Here is an 18,608-nt window from a genome sequence, read left to right on the forward strand (position 1 = left end):
TTTCTATATAGCTATACGGCAACCAGGCTTTTTCCCAAGAGCGCGCGTGTCACGTTGCACTGTCAGATGGAAAACGATATTTAGAGGCTCATATCAGTTTACAAAACATGACTAAACATGACTGATAGCTTTCAGACTATTGGAGGGTTATACCCTAACCCTGCGTTATACCTGCTTTCCCTAGTTGTGACAATGTCCATTTAATTAAGACGTAATAGGCAACTGTAGATTCTTACTACGATACGAGTCTTTATGAGAGACAGGATGGACGGGACAAGAGGAAAACATGCTTAATGGTAGCCAGGGCATCAGAAACAGATGGGCTATTTGATGGGCTATTTTGAAAAAGCAAAAGCAAAATAATAATAATTTGTATTATAGGCTATAGGCCTACACACACAGTATATCCTATTGTAAAAATGGAGATTGAAAGCGATTTCAGTTTTGGTCCGGATGATGACCAATGTATGTCATCAAATTTGAGAAATATGTTATAACACTGGTTTCGTCATTTCCATGCATTTTAGATCGCCTGTTTGAATATAAAGAATAACATGTGATTCATTTGGATTTTGTTACTTTGACGAATTGTGATAAGTAGACATGTAATGTTCAGAATTAAATAGAATATTCGTGTTAGTGAATGTTAGTATTATTATTCTTACGTGAATATTCTTAAAAATGCGACGTCAGTAAGCCACAATAACGTTTTGCTTTAGAATACCTCTTATCACCAAATGCTTACGGGTTGATTTTCATAAATGTCAAATGTAATATTTAACGCCTCTATTATAAATAACAATCGTTGTATTTCTTATTCACAGTTGCTGAAAATCTCCTCGGATGAAAATCCAATTGGTGGCTACTCCGGCTACCGCTACCCTAAAGTAAAAATACACGTACAAAATGATTTTCTTTAACCAAAGAAAAAGCAGGGTCCTCGTGCTTCTACTTTGCACAAGCACTATCATTATTTTTTGTTCTTTGATTGGTCAGAAGTCTTCTAACCAATTTTGGGATATTTTTAAATATGCCCACCAACTGCTGGACAAGATGTCTGCCCAGTTCACTCCTTCTTGTGCCGGTCACAAATGTATGACAGGGCCAGGGGATGATCCCTGGTTTGTGCAACGTTTCAGACAATCTCTTAATCCATTTCTCACAAGAGCAAACAAGGAACTTCCTGAGGGTACCATCAGGTGGTGGAAGGTAAATACTTTGTGTTTTATTGAAGATTAGTTTTTGTGATTGTGATTGAGAATGTTTATTTTGGTCCCTTATACAATTCATAATACAGATATAAAAAATGTACACAGTCACAATGCGTAACACCAGGACCAAAAAGGTGTGGGCTGAAGCCATGGCTTATTGTAAACAAAATTTCACTTACGCATCTTAACAGAAAACTCAAAAGTACCAAACAAAAAAACTATATTAATGCGCCTACCCTTTTTACATTAGTGGTTTTCCCCTTATGAGTGCATAATCAAGACATAGAAACATTTATAAACAACATTTTACTTACGCATGTTAACAAAAAGTTCAAAAATACCAAACAAAAACTATATTTATACCTCTGTTTTATACTTGTTCCCTACACACAATCCAACTGTCAACACTGTCACTGCACTTAACTTTAACTGTCAACACTGTCACTGCACTTAACTTTTTAACTTTACTTACTTCTGCTCATGAGGGTTTGTCATCATCAGGCATTGCAGGGTGATAGAGGAAACTTCGGCAAAGTGGCGGAGGAGCTATTTCAGGTCATCCCTGACAAGGAGCTGTACATAGATGCAGGACCTGACCGCTGTAGGACCTGTGCTGTGGTGGGGAACTCTGGGAATCTCAAGCGGTCCCACTACGGAGCCCTCATTGACCTTAATGACGTCATCATAAGGTACTGATGCGTGTTGTGCATCAGTCTGTTTTCAGAGAGGTTTATTGAGTACACAAAGACATTTGCTTATGAAGAGTAAACATCTCTCTATTCCACGTGTCACCCAGAATTAACAAGGCACCTACCAAAGGCTATGAAGGGCATGTGGGGACCAGAACCACTCACCACATCATGTACCCAGAGAGTGCTGTGGACCTGGACAACACCACTCATCTGGTTTTGTTCCCTTTCAAGACTCTGGACCTCAAGTGGCTCCTCGGTGCCATAACCACTGGTGAAACAGTCAAGCGGTGAGTGTTCTTCCAGGTTTTCTTTTGACTAGTTTGGAAGTAGTGTATCTACTAACAGCCTGTTAATAACATGTTTTATGTCGTGTTTTGAGTGCTCTTTTAGAACATCACCGTTCTTCGTCACGTTTTTTGACACCAAAAGCCATAATCACACAAAATGATCAACTGGTGTGTTTTTTATTTATTTATTCATCAGCACATATGTACGAGTTAAAGAAAGGATCAAAGCCAACAAAGACTTGGTGAGTCAATAAGAAACATGAGCTACTGTCGTAACATATGTAGCGTTTCTCTACTCGGGTTGAAGATGTTGATGCTGTGCACATAACCACATAACCGCCTTTCAGGATATACAGTATATACTGCTCTGGAAAAAATTAAGAGACTACTGCAAAATTATCCGATTTTTGTCTGCTGCTTGACCTTGTTCTGGAAGGATGGAAGCAACCTGACGCTCACTGTATCCCTCCGCCAGACAGAATTGAACCCTTCATTTGAGAACTCCCCTTTATTACCTGGGTGGCTGAAGCTGGAAACCTCCTCTTCTAGCCCTGCGTCACTGACAGCTCTTGCACATGCACCTTTAAACTTCTCCTCTACTCTATACGCAAAAAATACTATTGTTAAATCAACACTCAGGATCTGGAATCAGTTTAGGAGACATTTTGGTTTAAAATAATTTTCTTTATTAGCCCCAATTGCGGCTAATCCTGTCTTTCCCCCCTCCTTGATGGATAGAGGTTTTCTATCCTGGTCCACTCTTGGTATTACAACATTCAGGGATTTATATATAGAAAACACATTTGCATCATTTGAACAACTGTTTGAGAAATATTCACTCCAGAGACTACATTTCTTTAGATACTTGCAAATACGTAGCTTTATCCATAATATCAATCCCCAATTTCCCAATCTCCCAGTTGCCACCCCCATTGACCCCTTTTTGAAACCTGTACCTAATACAAAGGGCATTATATCTGTTATTTACAACTTTATTTTTACATTGCGCCCTTCCTCATTGCAAGATATTAAAAGGAGATGGGAGGAGGACCTAGGTGGAGAAATTACAGAAGACCTGTGGGAGAAAATTCTACGTAGGGTCCACTCTTCATCAATCTGCGCTAGGCATGGGCTGATTCAGTGCAAAGTTGTCCATCGCACACATTTTACTAAGGTTAGACCAGCTAAGATGTATGATGATGTCGAGCCCACCTGTGACAGATGCCATCAGGCCCCTGCCACACACGGTCACATGTTTTGGTCCTGCCCCTCCCTACATAATTTTTGGTCTGACATTTTCCAAACCATTTCAAAATGTATTGAAACTCCGATCTGGCCCACGGCCCTAACAGCTTGTTTTGGTGTGCTCCCTGCCAATCTCTCACTACCATCATATAAAGCTGGCCTGGTCGCCTTTACAACGCTTCTGGACAGACGTCTGATTTTACTGCAGTGGAAATCCACCAATCCTCCATCTCACTGTGTGTGGCTTAGGGACATTTTATACTTTATTAAAATGGAGAAAATAAGATGTGTCAGGGGGGGGATCAACACTTAGATTTGATAAAACATGGGGTTCTTTCCTTAACTATATTAGGGCCCTACACCTGCCAGATGCTCCATAAGGAGTAGGCCATCTGGTAGACCTACCCAAAATTACTCAATTGGGACAGCTGGGTTAGGTTGAATGTGTGTGATTAACTAGTGGAACCATACGGACCCCATATATTTCTGACTCTTGACCACTATACATTAGGCTACTGCTTATTTGTTTTAGGGTATACAGACAATGTATTTGAATATCTGGACCTCCAAGCTATGTGTGTTTGTTATGTGTGGTTTCTCTTTTTCTCTTTTACTTTATTTTATTTTATTTCATTTATTTTTTACGTCCTTTTTGTTGTTGTTGTTGTTGTTGTTGTTGTTGTATGCGTCTGTGGGTATATATGGATGTTGTATCATTTGATTACCTCTCTGGCTGCTCATGTATTTGTATGACCCACTACTTTATGTTATGGAAAATCATCAATAAACAAATATTAAAATAAAATTAAAAAATAATTGAACCCTTCACTCAAAACCTTTCTTTTCAACTCTTTTGGCAAGGTCAATAGTATAAAAAATGTATTCCCATTACTTTTGAGGTACTACTAGCACTGTTTTTTCCCTCCAGCCTATTGCAAGAGGATAGTGATTTTATACTTTTCCTTGCTAAATAAGATTCGGTTCAGGTGATCACCTAATCAGTACCTCACTCAGTAGATTGAGGTGTGCCTGTGTTAGAATTCAAAACACACTGGAATGGAATGGCTACCATTCATGTAGAGATGCTGATTTAAGAAATATTTGAAGTGGTCTCTTAATTTTTTCCAGAGATGTAGCTTATGTGACATAACTACACTGATTAAGAGAGCTATGTAATTCATAATTCATGCAGGTAATGGTCCTGCATCCTACTTTCATGACATATGTTTATGAGATTTGGCTTGATAAACATGGTCGATATCCATCCACGGGAATAATGGCTCTGATATATGCCATACACATGTGATGAGGTAAGCCTTCCTTTCTATAACAGTAACAATGTTCTGCCAATATATATAGGGGAAATAAGTATTGAACACATCAACATTTTGTCCAGTAAATGTATTTCCAATGAGCCTTTTCAAGTGAAATTTGCACCAGACTTCTTTGGAATTAACTCAAACAATCCAGACAAAAAAATCTAAACATCAAAGTCCATATGTAAATAAAGTTATGTGGAATGAAGTGGAATGAAACAGGAAAAAAGTATTGAACACACTAAGAAAAAGCAGTACACCACAGCAAGGAAAGGCAAGGAACCAGCTGAAAACCATACCTAATTAGGAGGCAACTCTACCTCCAATCTGTGCTATTTAATGTCAGCTGGGTTAGAATATATTGATATTGATGGGCTATAAAAGTTTTTTTGGGTTAACACAGTGCCACACAACAAACATCTAATGATGGGTAAAAGCAAAGAGCCGTCTCAAGACCTTCACAACCAGATCGTTATAAAACATGAAAATGGAATTGGCTACAGACGTATTTCACAACTTGTGAATCTTCCAGTAAGCACCATTGGGGCATTATCCGTAAGTGGAAGCAACATCACTCCACCATCAACCGGCCACGCACAGGAGCTCCTCGCAAGATTTCTGATCAGGGAGTCAGAAGGATACTTAGAAGAGTAGCCAAAGAGCCAAGGACCACTAGGAAAGAGCTCCAGAAAGACTTGGAGGCAGCAGCATATGGACTTTAATGTTTAGATTTTTTGTTTGAGTTAATACCAAAGTCTGGTGCAAATTCCACTTGAATAGGCTCATTGGAAATACATTAACTGGACAAAATGTTGATGTGTTCAATAATGATTTCCCCCACTGTATGTACAGCTCAGCTCACTAAGGTAACTTGTATACAACCTGCACTGGGAATAGAGCAATGTCTAATTGTGACTGACTAATGATATGCATCATCCATAGAGAAATATTAGGCCTACTTGAGACGGTACTGGCTATCTTTCCAATTTACTACCACATGAAGGGTGCCTAGTAGTCAACTAGGGTGGGACTTCCTATGAGCTGGGAAGGCATCAGCCAATTGGATCAACACATGGTCTTCTTATTCAATAGGTTTATTTACAGATTGTAAATTGACTTCAGGCGTATGATAAATGACTGGCCTGAGACACTCTCCCGAGCCTGAGCACCAGCCAACAGCAGTTTTGGGACCCGCAGGTTTAGGACCGCAAGTCTAGCACCCTCGTTCTAGGGTCCTAGACCTTAGGGTTAGGGTTTTCAGGACCCTGCTACTTGAGACACTGGAGCTGAGTTGAGAGAACACACCAGCCTTTGGAAGTGAATCACCAACATTTGACACTCACACCACAGATTAAGTTGACTACACGATCACAGTTAATTTAGGGGAGTGCGCCATCTATTGCTTATATCTCTACGACATCATGACACAGTACTAGCATGTTGGTGAAAAGAAATAGAGATCTACTGTATATGAAGCTCTCCTTTTTGCTTTTCAGGTGAATGTTTATGGATTTGGGGCAGACAGATTTGGAAACTGGAACCACTACTGGGATCCACTGCCGCAGCGTACTTTAGATCACTATACAGTGCATAGTAGAACTCATGAGTCTAATGTCATTATGCTGCTCTCTGAAAGACACAAAATCAGGATATACAACGGATTGTGACTACTCTGCTTTGCATACATGCAAAATGCTTGTTGCCCATCTTGCTATGTCAAACAATGGATTCCAATATATATGTTACGGTACATGTGGGAATGCGGTACATGTGGGAAAACTAGGGTTAGGGTTAGGTGCTACGGTGCTAGGGTTAAGGTTAGGGTTAGGGTTAGGGGTAGGGGTAGGGTTAGGGTTAGGATTATGGTTTGGGTTAGACATGCCAGCATGTACCAAGTCGACGTAGCACCTAACCCTAACCCTAGTTTTCCCACATGTACCGTATTCCCACATGTACCGTAACATATATACTAGGGCTGTCAGTTGATGAAAAACTATTTTTATTATTATAAATCTTTTCATATCGTAGTTCATTAATCTACTGATTAATCTAATGTGGAAATATAATTGTTCCACAATCATACATTTTCCAAACATTCTTGGACAAGAAACTCAAAGTGGTACTTAAACAATGAGTGAGAGAGTAATAAGGTACTTTAAAAGTTAGCAATGAAATAATTACAATAGTTGAGAGCCATATAAGGGTTACATTCAAGAAGGGTGTTGATCGTCGCAGATAGACGTGTCACGAGTAGAGCTGACATCATTCATATGTCAGAGAGGTATATCTGTTCTACGTCATGTATTTCTTGTATCTGATAGTTCCACAAAATGGCCAGTTCAAAGAAAGTTAAACATCTTAAAGGGCTGAGGTTATGTCCCATCCCAAATCGACCCCTAGCCTCTAGGCACTTGTGGAGATCTGAGAGGCTTGAATTGTGTAGACATCATAGTAAAGCCTGTTCATCCAACTTGGTGTCTGATAGGTGGAAGTTTTGCCATCCAATCCTCTCACATCTCCTCTAGTGCATCCCCTCATAAGGGCTTGGTTTGGGATAGAGCGAGGCATAACAACATATCTCTGGGTCTACTACAATTATTCATCTGTGGCCTAACCCTAACCCTGATGACAGCTTAAACTTAACTGTATTGATGCACTGCATTGCTATACTTTCCTTGGATAAGATGGCTACCCTTGATGTTTGTCTTGTTTGGAATGATGTTATGTTGAATGTGCACAAATTATTTTAAATTTACTCTATGAAGAATGTATTCTAATAAACATAGCTGAATATGTCTCTCCTACAATCAACTGCACAAGGCTGACATCTAGAGTCTATATGGATATATGATCATGTGTGCTGTCCAGTGCTGAACTTATTGCCTTTGTAGGTGATGATGATTGACGAAAGACAGACATTAAGTCTCTGTTGTTCAAAGTGATGTGAAGTAAAGTCAGGATCCAATTTAAGGTTTGGACTTTTCTTTCGGAAAAAATTAATAAATGTCTGCGTTGATGAAAATCAATGACACATCGCTAGTCAACTAACACAGCTTGTTTTGTGAATCTGCTAACAATGTAAAGTAGTGTTAATTAACTAGGTAGCAGTAGGGATTACTCACCGAATCCATTGCATTGCAGTATTTTGGCTTGACTAGCGAGTTTGTGTTGTGATTTTCAACAACATTTAAATGTATTTCCGTGTTTCAAAATACAAATTTGATTGGTTACCAATTTGCAGCCCAAATGACCAGACCTATGTACCCTGTAGCCTACAGCATTTTGCACTAGACCTATTGATTCTACTGCAGTACGACTGGTTCCGCTGTAGTACGACTACCATCACTTTATTAATTTATTCTAGTTTATTAGGCCTATTACTTACTTTATTTACTTTATTCTATTATTGTGATTGTGTATCCTGCTGCAATGCCAATATTGAAGGACCTAAGCCAAAACATTTTACTCTTGATTCTGATTCTGCTGACGTGGACAGAAGTATATCATGTTTGGAGAGTAAAAAAAACATAACCAGAGAAATTCCTCATACGACATATGAATATATTTCCTGGGACACTAGACTTATATCTATCCATAACGAATGCATTTCAGATGGTTCTTGAAGAAGTGAAGGCCCAGTTTGAATTCACCATCATCCTTCTTCTGGTGACGGAAGGTAGAGTACAGCTTGTTTCCTGCCTTCTTGGGCTGATGTGCGATGTTGACATGACTACAGGTGGCCACCAGGAGGCTGCCCAGGCCGTCCATGAAGAACTCTGAAACAGAGGGAGGGAGGGATGAGGAGAAAGAAGAAGGATGGATGAGTATACTGTAGCGATAATTCCCAACAACTGAATAATACCTGAAGCATTCGTAATGGGGTTAAAACAACAACTTGTTCACGGTCAACCAAAAAATATATATATTTAAAAGGGACAATCTGGGATTGCTATATCCATATATTAAAATGTTTAATTGATACTGCTCTTTGATTCCCAGATTGCCCCTTTCATAAAACCTTGGTGACTTTAAATAAACCGTTGGGAAGAGAGTGCAACTAAACTAGATGATTGTGTGGACCCCAGGAAGAGCAGCCCAGCTGTTGCTTAATAGATAATGAGGATAAACAAATAAAAATAATATATAGTAATATTTCACCCGAGTGTGCCACTCTCTTCAGCAGGGGGTCGAAGCCAACTCTCCTTATAGCGTCTGTGCGACCCAGGAGGAAGTTGACCACCCCGTCGGTGAAAGAACATTGTGGGAAACCAGGAAGGCTTTGGTATTTGATCTTTGACTTCCTATTCAGACAGCCGCCATCTTCCCCGTCGCCTTCCTCGTAGACCAGGGAGAAGTGGAAGGTGTTGCCGGCCACAGACGCGCCCACCTGCTCACACACAGAGAGAGGTAACAGATTGAGTTGGTGAAAAGGTCAATGCTTGCAAGACAGACTGGGTTTGAATCCAGGTTTATTTTTGTCATGGTATTGTATGTTATGTTATGTTATGTTAATTTTATTTATAATGCGCCCCCCATCCAACTTTTACATCGGCCCGGGGCGCAGCCCGGGTAAAGGAACAGACAAAGACAAGGAACACAGAAAGCAATCAGACACAGGCGACTTAAACGTAAAACTCATACAACCCACAACAAATAGGGAGTAGATTTAGGGAATGTCATTTTGGAAGAGGTGGGTTTTTAACTTGGCTCTAAAGGAGTCCAGAGTGGGGGCAAACTTGATGGCAGAAGGGAGCGCGTTCCACAGGGTCGGTGCTATCACCGCAAAGGCACGGTCACCCTTCCTCTTGAGGTTGGTACGTGGGACCCTCAGGCTGAGTTGGGCGTCGGACCTGAGCCTGGGTCTGGGCCTTGAGGAGGTAGACTGGTCCAGGAGGTCCTTGATGTATGGTGGGGCGAGACTGTTGAGAGCTTTAAAAACACAGGTGCAGATTTTGAACTTCACTCTCTTCTTCACTGGGAGCCAGTGAAGGGAGATGAGGACAGGGGAGATGTGGTCCCTCATTTTGGTGCCTGACACCAGCCTGGCAGCGGCATTTTGGACTAGCTGCAGGCGGTAGATGGTCTTATCAGGAAGTCCCGCATATAGTGAGTTGCAGTAGTCGAGCCTAGATGATATTAGCATGAGGACGACCCTCCTCAGGTCGCTGGGGGTGAGGAAGGACTTGATCTTGGCTATGATGCGTAGTTGGTATAGACATGCCTTCACGACGGAGCTCACTTGTCGGTCAAGGTTAAGCTCGGAGTCAAAGATGACACCGAGGTTCTTGACATGTGGTCTGACAAGGGTGGACAGGCTTCCCATGTTGGTGCTGAGCTGAGTGATGGCGGTGGTGTTGCCGATGAGGAGGATTTCCCCCTTGCTCTCATTCAGCTGTAGGAAGCTCTGGGCCATCCACTCCTTCACATCGCGGAGGCAGTCCATCAGGCGCTTCAGATCGGCGGGGTCGTCAGTGTTGATTGACAGGTAGAGCTGGGTGTCAATCAACACTGACACTGACACTGACAACATTGTAGTAGAAACCATTGTTGACACTGTGTCTCATGTTTGTTAGTACAGACTAGTAAAGACCAGTAAAGACCGATTAAGACCAGTAGAGTCCAGTGAAGACCAGTAACACCAATCAAGACCAGTAGAGACCAATAAGGACAGATAAAGACCGGTAGAAACCAGTAAAGACCAGTAAAGGCTGTTAAAGACCTGTAGAGTCCAGTAGAGACCAGTAGAGTCCTGTAAAGACCAGGAGAGTCCAGTAAAGACCAGTAGAGTCCAGTAAAGACTAGTAGAGTCCAGTAAAGACCAGTAACACCAGTAAAGACCAGTAGAGTCCAGTAAAGACCAGTTCTTCTCACCACGTCCAGTTCAGGCATCGCCTCCATCACCTCCACCAGACTCTCGATCTTGGTCTGCGCTGTAAACAGGAAGTCATCATCCACCCACAGCAGGTACTTTGTGGTTACCTGGGAGATGCCCAGGGTCCTGCCAGCAAACCAGCCCTGAAGACAACAGCCAACCAGGAAACAGTTAATATAAATAGTTATTATTATAATGCTAATACTAATACTAATTTGTATTATTAGGGGACTAATACTACCTAATATTGGCCGAATGGGGGTGCGAAAGCAAGGGTTGAAATTGCCAACTTTGAAACGTTCCTAGTCCTGTGTCAATGCCATGTAATACCATGTAAGCATAGATCATATTACTAGTGAATTTTGGGTTAATATGAATGTGGATTCTGCCTATTTTTAATAGTAAATTAATAAGTGGAATTGACCTCAACCGTCATAGAGGTAGGCTGCAGGATTTGACTATGAGTCATCATTTCAACAGCTTCTATTCTATCCAGGTAAAGATACTGGCCTGTAAGGAAACTTTGCAGATGTTTCCAGCATGTATGAAATATGACACGTTTCATAAACACGGAAATGGATCATACAAAACTGGTCTGATGGGTGATAGTTCTGCACCGTTAGACAATGAGGACAGTGTTTTGAGTGCTGATGGAGTTGTTTGATTTGACGTGCAGTAACCACATGTTCACCAAATGTTCCAGCTTGGAATAAATCAAATGACATGCAAACATTTTATTTTGAGAAGACATGACATTATTTTGAATGCAGTGTTTGCTTTTGCAATAGATTTGTGGACTTTAGGGTTTTGTGTGTACGTTTTTGGATTTGTGTTAACAGTTAAGAGAAAATGCTTTGAGAAAATGTGTTTAAGCGATAGAGAAAAACTGTAAACAACAAACTACATTACTGTGGTTTGTACCTGTGCCGGGGGCATGATGTACTGCTCTATATTGGATCTGTTGACTTCCTGAGGCTTCAGGCTGTCGTCAGCGATGATGATCTTCATGACTGGGTAGAAGGTCCTGATGCTGCTGATGAGGCGTTGGAGCTCGCTGTACCGCAGGAACGTCTTGGTCACGATGGTCACCTGGGAGTTGACGTCTACAGGGACAGATTATCACTCTGGTTAGATGCTGTAGTGATGTCTACAGGGACAGATTATCACTCTGGTTAGATGCTGTAGTGATGTCTACAGGGACAGATTATCACACTGGTTAGATGCTGTAGTGATGTCTACAGGGACAGATTATCACTCTGGTTATATGCTGTAGTGATGTCTACAGGGACAGATTATCACTCTGGTTAGACGCTGTAGTGACGTCTACAGGGACAGATTATCACTCTGGTTAGACGCTGTAGTGACATCTACAGGCAGGGGCGCCGCTAGAGATTATGGGCCCCATGACAGAATATCATTTTGGGCCCCCCCCCCACCTAAACCACCCATCAACCTAGACAACCCAGTTGAAGTTGATGAACGAAATCCAATGATGGACATCTTTTGTAAATGTAATTTAAAATTAGTTAATACAGGAATCAACAATTCAGCAAAGAAATCTCAACATTCTTTAACTTATTAAATTAAGACTTGAACAACAGAAGGACAAAAGTATAATTAAATGAAGATTTGAACCCAATTATAAAAGTATAAATCACACAAAAAGTCAAAATATAATTTTAATGGGGTGGTATTGTGTCTAAACATATAGATCTTTTAAAGATCAGTTGGCCATAATACTGTCAGGATTAGATCAATGAAGAATTACAGCAGAGATATTTACTGACACACAAAGACAAAAGTGTATTATACAAGAGGGAGCAACACAGACATGGTGCCAGCGAAATTGAATAGTGAAATGGGAAATCATTTTTACACACTGCGGCAGTACTGTGGAATAGTATACCTGGAGAGCTAAAAACTATATCTAGCCTAATGCACAACGATTCAAGATAGGAGTAAAGAGACTAAATCAAAGCTAAACACTGGGCCTTCTTAGTAGCAACATCTTTAATAAGATCCTTGAAATCTAGCGATGAAGCCAACTTGCTGTGCTGCTGTCATTGTCCTTTGTTACTTCTTGTTCTTCTTCTTCTGCCTCTTGGCCTCTGCTCTCCTCTCTGGCTGCCTGGCTTGAAGTGGGCCCTGGCATGGAGTATCCATAGGTACATAATTCATCATATGTCCTATAATAGTATTAACATAGTAATACATACATTACACCAGATTAGCTAACTTAAATGTTATCTAGCTAGCTAACAATATTACTAAGATGCCAGTGGTCAATGTTATTGCAATTACTGGAAGAACTATTAACTAAATATGAATATTAGCTAAAGTTGTATTCAATGCTTGCATGGTAATGCAGCATACATAAAAATATTCAAAATCTGTTTGTTAACCCCAAACTCCTACTGCTCACCTCCTTCTCCTTCAACTGGGAGGTGGGTTGAGGGAAGGAGTCCTGATCCTGAAGCTGCATCTGTGCATGACGTGATTAGCATGTAACATTATACTAGTTAGCTAGCTATAGCAAGAGTGCATAGCTGCTGAATTCACTGAGCTCTAATAACCTATATTTGGACCAAAATTGCCCTCATCTCATACATTTAACTGAAATGATACTGACAGTGCACTGTAAATTAGCTTTACTTGAAGTTAATGTTAATTAGCTATAGCGAGCTAACTAGATCATCCACACAGTGATTAGCTAGAGCTAAACCACACAATGTTGTCTAGGTAGCCTACATGTTATGGGCCCCAAAAGAAGGTCTGTGAATGAATACCTTTCTTCTTTTCTTTGTCACTCTCCTCATTCTTTACTTGTACTTTTCTCTTTTGAGACCCTGACTTTGGCTTCGCCTTTCAGACATCGTCTCTCTCCTTGTCAGAATATTTGCGGTAACGTTCCTCTAGTCTAGCAGCTCGCGCGCGGTGGACTGAACCATGCAATGAATAAATAGAGGGGTAAATAATAAGGCTTAATTTTGTCAAACATAGAGAAACAAAACTCCAGTTTGTTTCTTTTGTAACTTTTTTTAATACATAGAATTATAATTTGAAGTCGGCTACATTAACTTCCTTATGATAATAATAATAATAATAATAATAATATTATAAATATAATATATTTTTAAAAAGATTCTCTTGGGCCCCTGTCAGTGCTGGGCCCTTAGAATCGTCCTAACTTACCCCCCCCTAGCGGCGCCCCTGTCTACAGGGACAGATTATCACTCTGGTTAGATGCTGTAGTGATGTCTACAGGGACAGATTATCACTCTGGTTAGACGCTGTAGTGACGTCTACAGGGACAGATTATCACTCTGGTTAGATGCTGTAGTGACGTCTATAGGGACAGATTATCACACTGGTTAGACGCTGTAGTGATGTCTACAGGGACAGATTATCACTCTGGTTAGATGCTGTAGTGATGTCTACAGGGACAGATTATCACTCTGGTTAGATGCTGTAGTGATGTCTACAGGGACAGATTATCACTCTGGTTAGATGCTGTAGTGATGTCTACAGGGACAGATTATCACTCTGGTTAGACGCTGTAGTGATGTCTACAGGGACAGATCACGTTGCAGTGGATTTAAAGGGTGTAAATGTGGTAACAGGTTACAATAAGGATACAGGTCTGTTGAAAGCAGTAAACTCCATTAATGGCAAATCTAGTACCTCACTTCCTTCCCATATTAAATTAAATGACACTGTATGTACAATTTCTGATAAAACATTTTTTTTGCCTTAAATGAACATTGTGGCCTTTTGAGAGAGGTTATTCTGACGCTCCAAATTCATGTATGAATATGGTAGATTGACTGGCACGCAATGAATGAGGATAAACTGGATAAACTGGATTCCTTCTTGACACTAACAACTAACCCATACATCTCTGTCTTGCCTCTGGTAGTTTTCCTAGGGCCTGGAAGACTGCCCATGTGACTCCCCTACATAAATCTCCAAGTTTTCATATTTGGCAAACATTTGAGAAACCTTAGCGAACACTCAACTTAAGTCATACCTTTCAAGTTATCCAATTCTTAGTCCTCTTCAATCAGATTTTAGAGCAAAGTATAATACGATCACTGCTGTCACGTTGGTTACAAATGACATTACAGTCAGGTGCAACAATTTGGGCACCACACTACACATCCACTACTAAAATGATCTACCTTTTCCCATGTCATATAAAACAGGAACCGATGGTCGCTGGATGACTATGGGGAAGACTGCCTCGTGCTGTTCATATGTGAAGTGAGCTGGGGAGAGAAGAGGAGAGAAAAGAGAAGTCTAATCATGTACAGAAGGATATATTTTAAGTACATTCAAACAGGCCCCTTGTTTCTTTTTACATTTACATTAATTTAGCAGACGCTCTTACCCAGAGTGACTAAAACAACAAAGTGCATTTGGCTAGAGGAAGTGTACCAACTCCACCAGCACATGTCCAACCATGAGCTCTTTGAGATCCTTCAGTCCGGCTTCAGAACACGTCACAGCACAGAGACCGCCCTCATCAAGGTCACCAACGACCTCCTCATTGCTGCCGACGCCCGCAGCATCAGCCTATTCATCCTCCTTGACCTTTCAGCACCCTTCGACACCATCTCCCACTCAAACCTCCTCAACCGCCTATCTGACTATTTAGGCCTCACCGGTACGGTCCTTTCCTGGTTTCAGTCATATCTCACCAACCAGAAACAGTTTGTCACCATCTATGGTTCCAGCTATTATTATTATTATTATTATTATTATTATTATTATTATTATTTTCATTCTTCTGCACTTTATTTGCCCTGTTGCACATGGCTGCCTCGTAACAGATCAGTCAGGGTACAATGTTAGATCACGTTTGATCACACGAGATTGGGGGATGAGACTATACTCATGCTTACAATACTACCTCTGCACGTACTGTATATTACATCGTTACCTATCACTACCTCTTGTTCTATTTATATCATGCCCTTATATCACTATTTGCACTTCTGATTGGATGTTAAACTGCATTTCGTTGTATTGTACTTGTACTCTGTTCTGACAATAAAGTTGAATCTAATCTAATCTAACCAAGGTCTAACTCAGATCTAACTCAGGTCTAACCTAGGGCAATACCAGGACTAACCCAGGTCTAACCCAGTTCTAACCCAGGTCTTACCCAGGTCTCCAGTGTGTATGTGCTACACAGTGCTGGTGTAGGTGAGTCGTTCCAGGAGGTTGTTGAGGTCAGCGAGGCTGGGGGATTGGAGAGTGATCCGACCCTGACCCTGACCCTCCACCTGGCCAGGCTCAGGGTACTCTACAGCCAGGACACCGCTGGACACACGAACACTCACCTGCAGGTACAGAACAGGGCTCACACCATAGGCTTATATTCCCTGGGTGAGACCCACCATAGATATCTTATACTTCCTGGATGAGACCCACCATAGACAGTAAAAGTGAAGCACTGTACTATAAGGGTCAATCATAATGAATGAGTTGCAGATCTTAACATGAATAAACAGGTTTGAAGAGTACTGCAGCCATCCTTATGGGACATTGATAGTGATTTTTGCTGCACATAGGCATAATTTCAGTAAAGGCATGTATTGATCATTCATTCATTCAGTGTATTTTCAATATCCATGTTGAAAAACCATTACTGAAACCAGGTTTGAAAACCATCACCAACTAACGTTTTGTTTTTACACCCGGTAGCGACGAAGACCCTTGAAGGCCCTTGAGTTTCCAACCAACCTGGTAATTTGTTTTTGTTGTATGCAGAGCTAAACCTGAAATGATGTTGAAAATAAAGTTACCTGAATAACAAGTTTGTTCATTTCCACAAATGCCATTGATAACTAGTTTAGGAAGTAACAATGACTAGTGGTGTGTGTGTGTGTGTGTGTGCGTGTGTGTGTGTGTGTGTGTGTGTGTGTGTGTGTGTGTGTGACCTGGTATGAGGCTCTTCTGGAGAGGGACCACAGTGAATCCCTGGATGGGGTACTGTAAAGGGGAGTTAGACGGAGCGAAGAGCAGCCTGTTCAGACTGGACTTGGTCCTACAAGAGACAGATGTTATATTTGGTAGATTTTAATTCAAATATGTGTACACACACACACACACACACACACACTCACGTGAACACACACGTGTAAACACCCACACCCACACGCACACGTACATGCACACACACACACACACACACCATAATAAATGCCATCCTGCCCTCATAACAAGCCTACAGTTAGGGACAGGAATGTTCTGTGACACTCTAAATGCCATCTCTCCCACCTGAGGAGATGTTTCCTGTACTCCTCTGCTCTCCGTTGGACGAGGTCCTCATACTGACCTTTGGGAAGGTGATCTCTCAGTATGTACGAGCCTGCTGGACAGGAGCACGGTGACGGTGGTGTGGAGCTGGTGGATGGCATGGCGCTGGAAATACACAGGAATGAGCTAAACAGCATGACATAGGTTTACCTTCACAGTATTCAGTAGCTATTAAAGTAGTACTAGGTTTTGCTCAAGAACTCCTCTATATGCAGTTCTACCTAGAACCAAAATGAGATGTACTGACAGGGTTCTTCCACAGGGAAGGCCGATCCCTTATGTAAACACACTCATATTGACACCATCCACCTGAGACGATATTGATTTTTTAAAATGTCACCATAACTCTGTCCTATCTGACTTGTAGAATAGTTTGGGGACTTTAAAACCTTTTCTTATCGGCCATATTTTTCAGGTTTTCTGCTAGAAATGACATGCCCAAAGTGAATATAGAATATCTCCACAATCACAAGGGCATTCATAATGATCTTGGTATCAAATGAAAGCGAACACTCAGTCAGAATCAAAATATATGTTACTGTGTCAGAGTAAATAGAGCTAGAACATTGTGGAAAATCTAAAATTCACTCTCCGCCTAAAAAAACTACAGCTTTTAGAGTGAAGATCAGCTTGGAAACCTGACTGAATAAGCCCAAATCATCTAGGAATCAGTACTCCAGGGTCTGATGAGTACTTGTGCCAAATTAGATGCTAGTAATGTGAGCCAATGCAACTTTGTACCTGTTTTAGTACCGGTATGTTTAGGCGGACAACCAAATTGTGCCATTTGGAGACATTTTGTCACCATCAGTGTATCAGACTTTCTCATGTATCAAGACTGTAAAATTGATTATATTTCATTGACATATCACTATAGGTATAAATTGCATCCAAATCCAACTGTTTAGACTGTGTTTCCAACCAGCAGGGCCCTCCTGCGCGCTTGTCTGTGCGCCCCTATGGCGCACCCGCCTTTTTTTCACACCAGGTCAGATTACGCAGTCAAATTTCTTCCGAACCCATTGGTCAAAATGTCATGATTGACCCCTCATTTGAAGCGTCAGAGCCAATAGAATCTAGCAGAGGCGGAAAAAATGACTTTCGAGGACCAATGATATGGAAATTCGGGGGTTGAAACCAAGCATGCTTGGTTTTCCTATGTGACGTGGCTGTATACAAGGGCTTCTCACTCGCACTGTTTATACCGGTTGATGAAAAGATCGCTTTGGACGTTTAGAATGGAATCTAATGAATCGTTTGCGACATTGACGAACATTATTGATAAAGGTAAGCTCTTTATATCTGTTATAGTGTTGTTCCGATACCATTTTTTGATCCCGATACCGATACCGATACCTGACCATGCAGTACTTGCCGATACCGAGTACCGATCCGATACCACGGCGTTTGAAAAAACAAAACAAAAAAACATGTTTTTTGAGCCGCATACTCACCTCGATGTAAAATTATTGCTAACACTTAGTCTGGCACTGCTCAAAACCTTTGTAAAACAGGAAAAAATACCAACAGAGAGTGAATACTATAGAACTTTTTTTTATTGTCTACCTGGTATGGTGACAAGAAAATCAACCCCTTATAAAACCTGAAATGTGGCTCTCACAGATGCCAATCAGTGCAATATCCATTTAAGATATAAAACAGCC

General features: G+C 41.1%; 1 pseudogene across 1 annotated transcript; it reads right to left on the reverse strand.

Annotated features, from left to right (window-relative positions):
- Positions 1-8,339: 8,339 nt before the first annotated feature.
- Positions 8,340-17,045, reverse strand: LOC308150746 (beta-1,4 N-acetylgalactosaminyltransferase 2-like; annotated as a pseudogene). The gene is made up of 8 exons: positions 16,906-17,045; positions 16,594-16,672; positions 15,788-15,965; positions 14,802-14,888; positions 11,545-11,726; positions 10,623-10,766; positions 8,910-9,138; positions 8,340-8,527 (listed from the first exon to the last, which is right to left on the reverse strand). The product of its transcript is annotated as a beta-1,4 N-acetylgalactosaminyltransferase 2-like (transcript).
- Between the last annotated feature and the right edge of the window lie 1,563 nt (positions 17,046-18,608).

The sequence above is a fragment of the Nansenia antarctica genome, assembly GCF_963989245.1.
Source record: "Nansenia antarctica genome assembly, chromosome: 2".
Lineage (NCBI taxonomy): Eukaryota > Metazoa > Chordata > Actinopteri > Argentiniformes > Microstomatidae > Nansenia > Nansenia antarctica.